This window comes from Schistocerca americana, chromosome 4 (assembly GCF_021461395.2).
Source record: "Schistocerca americana isolate TAMUIC-IGC-003095 chromosome 4, iqSchAmer2.1, whole genome shotgun sequence".
NCBI lineage: Eukaryota > Metazoa > Arthropoda > Insecta > Orthoptera > Acrididae > Schistocerca > Schistocerca americana.
In genome coordinates this window covers 275,835,396-275,845,525 of record NC_060122.1, presented here as the reverse complement: position 1 = coordinate 275,845,525, position 10,130 = coordinate 275,835,396, and positions in this window count along the sequence as shown.

Below are 10,130 nucleotides of genomic sequence, written 5' to 3'. Positions count from 1 at the left end.
CCCAGATAGTCGGAGACCATCTCCGGCTCGACTGGTGTCACTGCCAGAAGGCGGCCTACTATGACACGCCGTCCATCCGGCGTGCCATCTCCAACCTGCACCGTGACGTTGAGGGGGTGACTGTGTCCACCGCGACGTTGAGCTGGAGGGGCGTATGGTCTCCAGCGTCGGCGAGGGACCTCGCCGCCTTAGGCTTCCGACCCCGAGAACTGGCGGTACTGAGCACCCGGGTACTGCAGAGCTGCTGCAAGAGTTACAGAATTTACGAGCGTATGACGGCTCCTAGGCTGATGCAACGTGTCGGCGTCGGCTAGGCTGCTGGATATTCTCTTCGCCTTGACTCCTGGGGCCTATCCACAGGAGGAATCAACCGTCTTTGTTCTTGTTTCTTTTATCTTTCAATTTGTGTTTCTTCTCCATATATATATGTACATTAGTTTTAAATTTTTGGTGTCGCCCTGTAAGTCCCCACCCCGGTGGTGGACATTGGCGGATTACAACTACCGAAAAACTTTGTAACATGTATAAGTGTTATTCATATTATATGAATAAAGACGGCTATGAATAGCCCTATTACACGACCTCGTTCAAACTCAGTGAGGTGCTGGTAAAGGCGTCTTTGCTGCCTTATGGACATTCCTGACTAACATCAGCTCACCACGTCTAATATCAAAGGCAACTAACGCTCACGACCATTACAACGTATATTTAAACCAAATCCGACATGCATTCTCATAGTAGCCCTATCTCGCGTCCGTCGGCCATCGTAATTTAATACATTATTTATTGGTAACGTTGATTGTTGCCGACTTACGTGGTGGGTCTTAACGAAACTGATATTTCATTTAATTTTGATTTACAATTAAATGCTTTTGTGAAGTTCTTTTTTAACAGTATTAATCTTCAGTATAAATTATTTGTTACGTTAATGAACGTTAGACTCGCTGAATCTTAAAACATGAGCATATAAGTTGAACAATGGAATAACCTTTTCATAGTAATTTCCTCGGCTAGTCAGCTCACTTCAAAGCAAAAAATCTTTAGTTATTAATTACAATTGCAGCCCACACACGCGCGAGAGTCTTTTTTCTTACCTCCGTTAACTATTGCATTGTACTCGGAGTCCTGGCTCTGGCTCTTGGCTGTTGTACTGAAAATAAGAATCTTAAAGCTACGTATTGTATGCAGCGTCGGGCGGCTGTGGAGAAAAATGTATATTATGTTAATAGCGGGCGAGTTTTTGCTTCCGCTAAATTTTATGAGTTAATATCGCCACGTAATGGCGTCGTTGGCTGCATCGGCCGCTGCGATTGTTGCACTGTACATTACTCGAATGAAGGTTCATTCAAGGAAGGCGGACATGAAATCGGGATCACCTCTTACAAATAAAAAGTGCACAATAATATTAAATCAATATATTATCTGCTTAATTAGTACAAATATGTTTACATTGGCCAGCACTCGCAAGATGTTCAAGGGCACTGCAGTTCCTTCTCTAAATCCTCGCACAAACGAAAAAATGGCTGACATCGAAATAAGTGTCCAAGGAATAGAAAAGCAACTGGAATCACTCAATAGAGGAAAGTCCACTGGACCTGACGGGATACCAATTCGATTCTACACAGAGTACGCGAAAGAACTAGCCCCCCTTCTAACAGCCGTGTACCGCAAGTCTCTAGAGGAACGGAGGGTTCCAAATGATTGGAAAAGAGCACAGATAGTCCCAGTCTTCAAGAAGGGTCGTCGAGCAGATGCGCAAAACTATAGACCTATATCTCTTACGTCGATCTCTTGTAGAATTTTAGAACATGTTTTTTGCTCGCGTATCATGTCATTTCTGGAAACCCAGAATCTACTATGTAGGAATCAACATGGATTCCGGAAACAGCGATCGTGTGAGACCCAACTCGCCTTATTTGTTCATGAGACCCAGAAAATATTAGATACAGGCTCCCAGGTAGATGCTATTTTTCTTGACTTCCGGAAGGCGTTCGATACAGTTCCGCACTGTCGCCTGATAAACAAAGTAAGAGCCTACGGAATATCAGACCAGCTGTGTGGCTGGATTGAAGAGTTTTTAGCAAACAGAACACAGCATGTTGTTATCAATGGAGAGACGTCTACAGACGTTAAACTAACCTCTGGCGTGCCACAGGGGAGTGTTATGGGACCATTGCTTTTCACAATATATATAAATGACTTAGTAGATAGTGTCGGAAGTTCCATGCGGCTTTTCGCGGATGATGCTGTAGTATACAGAGAAGTTGCTGCATTAGAAAATTGTAGCGAAATACAGGAAGATCTGCAGCGGATAGGCACTTGGTGCAGGGAGTGGCAACTGACCCTTAACATAGACAAATGTAATGTATTGCGAGTACATAGAAAGAAGGATCCTTTATTGTATGATTATATGATAGCGGAACAAACACTGGTAGCAGTTACTTCTGTAAAATATCTGGGAGTATGCGTACGGAACGATTTGAAGTGGAATGATCATATAAAACTAATTGTTGGTAAGGCGGGTACCAGGTTGAGATTCATTGGGAGAGTGCTTAGAAAATGTAGTCCATCAACAAAGGAGGTGGCTTACAAAACACTCGTTCGACCTATACTTGAGTATTGCTCATCAGTGTGGGATCCGTACCAGGTCGGGTTGACGGAGGAGATAGAGAAGATCCAAAGAAGAGCGGCGCGTTTCGTCACTGGGTTATTTGGTAACCGTGATAGCGTTACGGAGATGTTTAATAAACTCAAGTGGCAGACTCTGCAAGAGAGGCGCTCTGCATCGCGGTGTAGCTTGCTCGCCAGGTTTCGAGAGGGTGCGTTTCTGGATGAGGTATCGAATATATTGCTTCCCCCTACTTATACTTCCCGAGGAGATCACGAATGTAAAATTAGAGAGATTAGAGCGCGCACGGAGGCTTTCAGACAGTCGTTCTTCCCGCGAACCATACGCGACTGGAACAGGAAAGGGAGGTAATGACAGTGGCACGTAAAGTGCCCTCCGCCACACACCGTTGGGTGGCTTGCGGAGTATCGATGTAGATGTAGATGTAGATACACGCAACCAAGACAAGAGAAGAAGTGAAGACGACTAAAAAATTAACAAAAGAGTGCATCTTGTCGTCTCTTTAGATAATTTTGTTATATTTCTTTGCCCTCGAAACTTACACAGAGAAATTACTATAATACGGATACATGAGAAAAATGTATATTATTCAATTTTTAAATGTCCCTTCTTTATAAATACTGTCTTTTAAGTCTTTTCTTATTATTTCGCTGGGGACGCTATAGCTACTAGTGCCATTATTATGCGACTGGCGCGCAATAGACATCATCTTTCAGGGGTAGGAACACGCCTATCAACTTTCGTTTATGTCGCACAACTCCTTCTTGGTGTTGAGACTTTTTTTCGTCAGTGTATTTGGGTTCCAAATCGGCACATTCGTGTCTGTATACCCGAACTGAGTCGTCATTCATATGAAGTCCGTCAATTCATAAGTGGAGATGGAATAGCCCATTTTATTTTGGGTTCTTTAGTGGCGTGCTGCGATACTGTGGCAGGCGGGATTTTCAGTCTGTACCAGTTCTGCACGCATATATCTGCAGAACAAACCATTAAATTAATTTCAGTAATTTTTTTAAAGTTGATAGACTGATAGACTTCATGACAACCCACTATGTCAAACGCATGGCTCATCAAATAGACATTGACCTGTGGAGACACAATTTGGTATCAAATTTCGTCGTGGTGAGACTGGTGCTTGTGGACATGTCGGAACCTTTCCTCACGTTTACGATAATTATTCTGACATTTTCATCAGTTACAAAAAGAGATGCGGGCTGCTCCCATTTATGTAGAAAACTTTATTGGCGCTATTACGAGTGTAACTTCTTAAAGTTCTCCCATAAAGATAAGCTAAATTTTTTGTGTGAACTTTGCGACTGATTGCGAGAATGGAGTGGATTTGGGTTGTTCTTTGTGTCTTTCACAACTCATTGAAGTGGTAAACAGATACTACCATACACACTGAATTCATTATTGTCATATAATTAATACAAGCTACCTAGAAGTGTAGAACTCCTACACTGTGTGAGCAACAGACAACTTTTGGTTGTTGTTTGCATCTTCCTCTATTAAAAGCTCTCTGTAATGTGCGTCCAGTCTCTGACCACCTTATAATCTCCTTTGATAAAACTACATTTCGCAGCAATGGACTTGCAAACGGATAACTCGACAGATAATGTTTATTTCATTGAAAGTAATACTAAATTTCCTATGTTAGATGTCTGTGTTATTAGCATCTTTTTTCGCAAAAAAAATGAAAAGAAGCAATGTTTCCACTCATGTTGTATATTATTCGAATACGACGCTTTATGCACCACGATTGAGCAATTTCAACCTAATGATTATTTTCAATTATACATGTACATATGACCATACACGTGCTTAAAAAAAAAGAAAAGAGGAAATGCCGAAACCTCTTCCAAATGCATCACCGATCCAACTGAACATAAATCATATTACAGATCAGGTAATTGAGCTCGCACCAGTTGTCAAACGAACTACACAGCACAAATTTATTGTCCTGGACACGTGTGCGACGTGGCCAACAATCTAAATCTGATTTACAAAACCACCTTATTCAAATAATATACGGCACTAGTGGAATCTATACTCATTGTAATGGATATTTGATGGTTCAGAGCCTAAGAATCAGAACACACGTATCACAAAAAATAGCTGTAGGCTAACCCAGTCTCTGCTCCGCCAGCGTAGGCTAACCCGGTTTCTGCTCCGCCAGCATAACTTCCTGCGATTCTGTGCCACGTATCAACCTCAGCTGCTGCTCACCTGCGTCATCTTGTCCCGCTCAAGGCCACCAGGCCAAGCGAGAAAGCAAATAGTCCAGTCACTAGGACTCAGTCCAAGCTCCAGAGAAATATTTTGTTCAGTGTCGATGTGACTCTGCTGTAGACTAATAACTCTTTAAATTATAAGAGTTCGAAAGTATGAGATAGTACAAGCATATGGGGTGACTCTCCTAAGAGCAGTCAGGTGCATTTTTTCTGTCGTTTCGGCAGTCAATCGCAGTTTGGTTTTTATGATGTGTAAATGCAGTCAGCCTAAACAAATTCTGCTCACCGGAAGTTCCATGCGATGTCCAAACATCATTATTTTTAAAGAGCAATTTTGAGTACCCATTCGATGGAGCCGTAACAAACCAGCCCAATGCGATATTTATTTTATCAGCGTGCATTAACTGGGTGAGTAAAGCATGAAGAATGACCAGTACTCTTGTGGCGACAGCACCGCCTTACTCCACACTGACTGCTATTGCCACGCAGCGGCACTACTCAGTACTAACTATTCTTCGTGTTTTATGTCCCTGTTAATTCATATCAACAAAACGATATCGCAGAAATTTCGCTTTAAATGTATTTTGTTTGTAATGGGAAACAAACCGACGCTTTCCATTGATGCTGCGTGTCGCATGGAAGATGCGATGAGCACTATTTGTTTGAGCAAATTCCAGCAACACAACGCAAAAAGCAGACTGCAGATTTCTGCCGAACCAGCAGATACAAAAAGCGTCTGACTACTCTTAGGAGGGACATCTGGTATATACATACTAGCTCCGTACATGATGAAAAGTTTGAAAGAATGTATAATTTAAAATATATGTATAATTTTAAAATATTCAGAGAGTTGAGCAAGACGAAAATCTACTTGTGAGGTGGCGTAATTTCATAGTACGAAAAGGGAGAGAAGGAACTATAGTGGGAAGAAACGGACTGTTGGCAGGGAATGAAGGGGGAAGCTCCTCAAGGATTATACAAGAGTTGACGAGTACATCAAAAGGAGCTTTAGGCAACGAATGACTGAGATATGTGAAGGAACACAAAAGAAGAACGGCTAACTCTGAGAGAGGAAACAAACAAATAGGCAAAAACAACAATATCCAGTACAAATACCTGGACAACACACGACATATTGAACTTAAATGGCGGCAGGGAAAAATATAAAAATTCAGCGTATGCAACAGGCAAGAGGGAACAGAGACGTTTAGAAATGGGATTAACAGAAAGTGCAGAATGGCTGCGCAGTAATGGTCAGAGGAGAAATGTAAGGCTATACAAGCATGGCAGAGTATGAGAAAGACAGATACTGCGAGTAGGAAAATTAAAGGAACGTCTGGAGAACTGAGTACCAGCTGTAGAAATATCGAACTTCAGATAGCATGCCAGTACTAAAATAAAGGCTATCATTTGGAGGGAATACATAGAGGGATAAAAGCAAGAAGACTGACACATGGAGGGAATACATAAAGGGGCTATACGAAGAAAACGAACTCGAATACAATATTATGGAAAGGTAAATGGGACCTCATGAAGATCAGATAGGAGATATGATATTGCGAGAAGGATTCGACGGAGCACTAATAGACCTAAGTCGAAACACGACACCTGCAGCAGATGACATTCCCACAAAATTATTGAGATCTTTCGACCGCTACGGTCGCAGGTTCAAATCCTGCCTGGGGCAATGATGTGTGTGATGTCCTTAGGTTAGTTAGGTTTAAGTAGTTCTAAGTTCTAGGGGACTGATGACCGCAGATGTTAAGTCCCATAGTGCTCAGAGCCATTTGAACCATTTGTTGAGATCTTTAGCAGAAGTTATCATGAAAAAGCTATTTCAGCTGCTATGTAAGCTATATGAGACATACGAAATACCCTCATTTTTCGCTTCAAGGCGAATGTCATATTTACGATAACAAAGAAGGAAGGAATATTACCAAACCGACATTAAATACATCATATTTGCTAAATGGTGATATGGATTATTTACAGAATAATCGAAAAAGTAGCAGAAGCCGGCATCAGAGAAGATCAGCTTGGATTCCGGAGAAATTAAGGAACACGAGGAGCAATACCGACCCTACCACTTACCATAGCAGATAGGTCAAGGAAAGGCAAAACCAATGTTTATTGAATATAGATGTTTAGAGAAAGGAAAATACTTTCTATAGCCAAGATGGCAAAAATTCCTCATTTTCGACAGCCGGTTCCGACAGACTTTGCTGTCATCTTCTGGTCTTCAAAAATTTTTGTTATAAAACGTATTTATTGCGAGTTAGAATCTCATGCCATGTTTCCACATTAATGGATAAAATGTAGCACATTGTACAAAGGTCTCACAGAAATAAAACATTTACAATTGAAAAGCATATTGTGCACATGGTCATGTCCGTATATTTAGCACTCACAAATGATTGTTAAGTCTTAAAAATCACAATACACAATAAAATGCGCATTTCCACATCTGTTTAAGTTTCTTTTACATGTTACTTTCCTTGATGATATACCTTAGAAGAGAATCATAATGCGCTACATTTTATCCACTAAAATGGCAACATAGCATGAGGTTCTAACTCACAATGAACACGTTTTGTAACAGCAAAGTCTGTCGAAACCAGTTGACGAAAATAAAGAAGAAATTTTGTGATCTTCGGTACAGAAAGTAAAACACTTCTTCTAACATGAGAAAATTCAATTTAGAGGAAGCTTTTGACAATGTTGATTGGACTACGCTTTTCGAAATTCTGAAAGCAGCTGAGGGAAAGTACAGGGAGTGAAAGGTTATCTGCGAAGTTGAAACGTCCCCTTTAGAAAAATTTATACACGACTGTCCTTAAACTGATACACAATATATTTTTTTTTTTTTTTTTAGCGCAACGCAATCTGACTTTCAAAAATCCCTACAAAAGAATGGCCCTGACTAACATTAACCTATACGTTTCACAAATCACTTACCTCACAAAAATCTTGGTTACTCCAACTACTGCAATACAGCAAGCACCACTACTGCCAGCTAAATAAAAGATTCAAACTACGGAAGGCACTAACTACTGATAGGGATAGTTAGCAAATGAAAGATTTTGATAGAGAACAAACAATGCATTTACCTTAATATCATCATACATATATATAGCAGTTCATGACAAAATTCAAAACTCCGCCATCTCTCTCCCCACATCCACCACTGCTGGCGGCTCAACTCCAACTGCGCAACGCTACACGCTGTTCACATCCAGCTGCCGCTGCCCAACACTAGAATGGCAGACAACAATGCAAACTAGACAGCCTGCACACAGCACAGCCAGTGATTTTTATACAGAGGTGGCGTTACCAATAAAAAAACCTAACAGCCTACTTACATAGCCCCCATGCTCCCCACAAAAAATTTTACAAATTGTTTTGGGCAGTGGCCAATAATGATTTGATAAAATTTTTCATAATTACAATAACAAAGATATCAAATGCACACACTTATTGATACAATGTTGGTCAAAAGCTAAACTTTCTCACAGCCCATAAAGACAGTCCTAATCGTTCATCACAGTAAAATAGCAGTGTTTTTCTCAAAGTCTGAGCAGTAAAAGATAATGCACACGGAAGTAGTGGATTTCCATGCAGTCTTGAAGAAGTAGTGTTGTCCTTCCAATGGAAAGACAGTGCTGACTCTCGACATGCAGACAAGTAATGGGTCACAATAGAGCAAACCCACAGCAGAGTCAGTCGAAGTTTGGAAGAATATTGGTAGGTAGGTCATCACAGAGTAGACCCACTGTAGTCCTTGTAGAGATTACGGTATTGGTGGGCCATCAAAGATGCAGACCCACTGTAGTCCTTGTAGAGATAGCTAGCAGCCATCTGTTGCGACTGTGCAGGTGCACAATCACCATCGAAGAGTCTTGCAGAGAATATAGCAAGTCCATAACCACCACTTGTGCACTCACAAAGTTTTTGGAATTGTCCTTAGGACCAGCAATGTTGTTATCCAGTCCCTTGCTGAGTTATTACCACACGTGCAAACACTATCAGTCCCTACTTCTCACATATTGTGCATATATTATGGCCAACAGAAACGTGTGCAGTGAAATGATACTTAATTTGAAGAACTGGTAACAATTACAATTTGATAACATAAAAATACAATAACAAAGGTACAAAATACATCATTAAAAACATAATAATACAGGTAACATTTGTAGCAACACAGGCTTTACAAAAGAATCGAAATAATATATACCTCAGTGTTACAGGAATTATGACATGAGTACATACATAAAAGATCAGAATAATTTTTGAAACATCAACTTCACACATGAACATTAAAACAAAACAGAATAAATAATGTCCAAACATTTTTACAAAGAAAATAACATATTATTAATGCAAATTATATTTGAGGATAACAGTATTCCTCATCATAGTTCATGTAGCTGAGTATGAGAAAAATTCTACAACATAAGTCTTATGAGGTAAACATATAAAGACAGGAAGAACATAAATATACAACAGTACACAAACACAGCGGAATAACAGAAAGGGAAAGGACAGGGTTTGTTTTACTGCAGTATCTTGCAAACAAAACTTTCTTTACTTCTTGGAGATCTCCCTTCGTTCTTCATTATTTCAAAAAGTGCTATCTATACCTGCTTTCTGTATTCTATTCATATTTCTTTCAAAATAATTATTTCTCAGTGTACAATACTCATTTTGGCCCAAATCTTTTTCATATAACTTCTCAATGCATTTTTTCCCTATTGTCCATAATCAGTTTCTTATATAGTCTACCCCCTCATAAGCTAACTTAAATCTACTGAGCTCAGATGCTAAACTAAGGGACAAGGCAATGCAGCAGCACAAAACAATTAACACAAACAGCAATGATCAAAAATACAAATGGCGAAACAAGCAGCATAAATTACAACTAATATAAGGCAATGAGCAGCAAACAAGAAAAATAAATCAGTAGTAAACTGGCTTAGCAGAGTAACACAAATTAAAATTCAGTAGCACTATGCCTGGCAAACAGCAGCAGAAAATGAAATACCTAAACATGACATAGCTCAAGCAGAAAAAATAGTACACTAAAGATAACAATGCAGATAAGGGAAATGTATAATCACATCTTAATGTCTATGTAATTAAAGTGGTGCACCACAAAAACTAATTCTACAAAAAAATTACCAAGTACTTGAAAAGAAAATTATGAATGCAGTTCCTGTGAAGGTAAATGTCTTTTTGCGCTCCCTCATTTTTTTTTGAAAAAATTATTATTT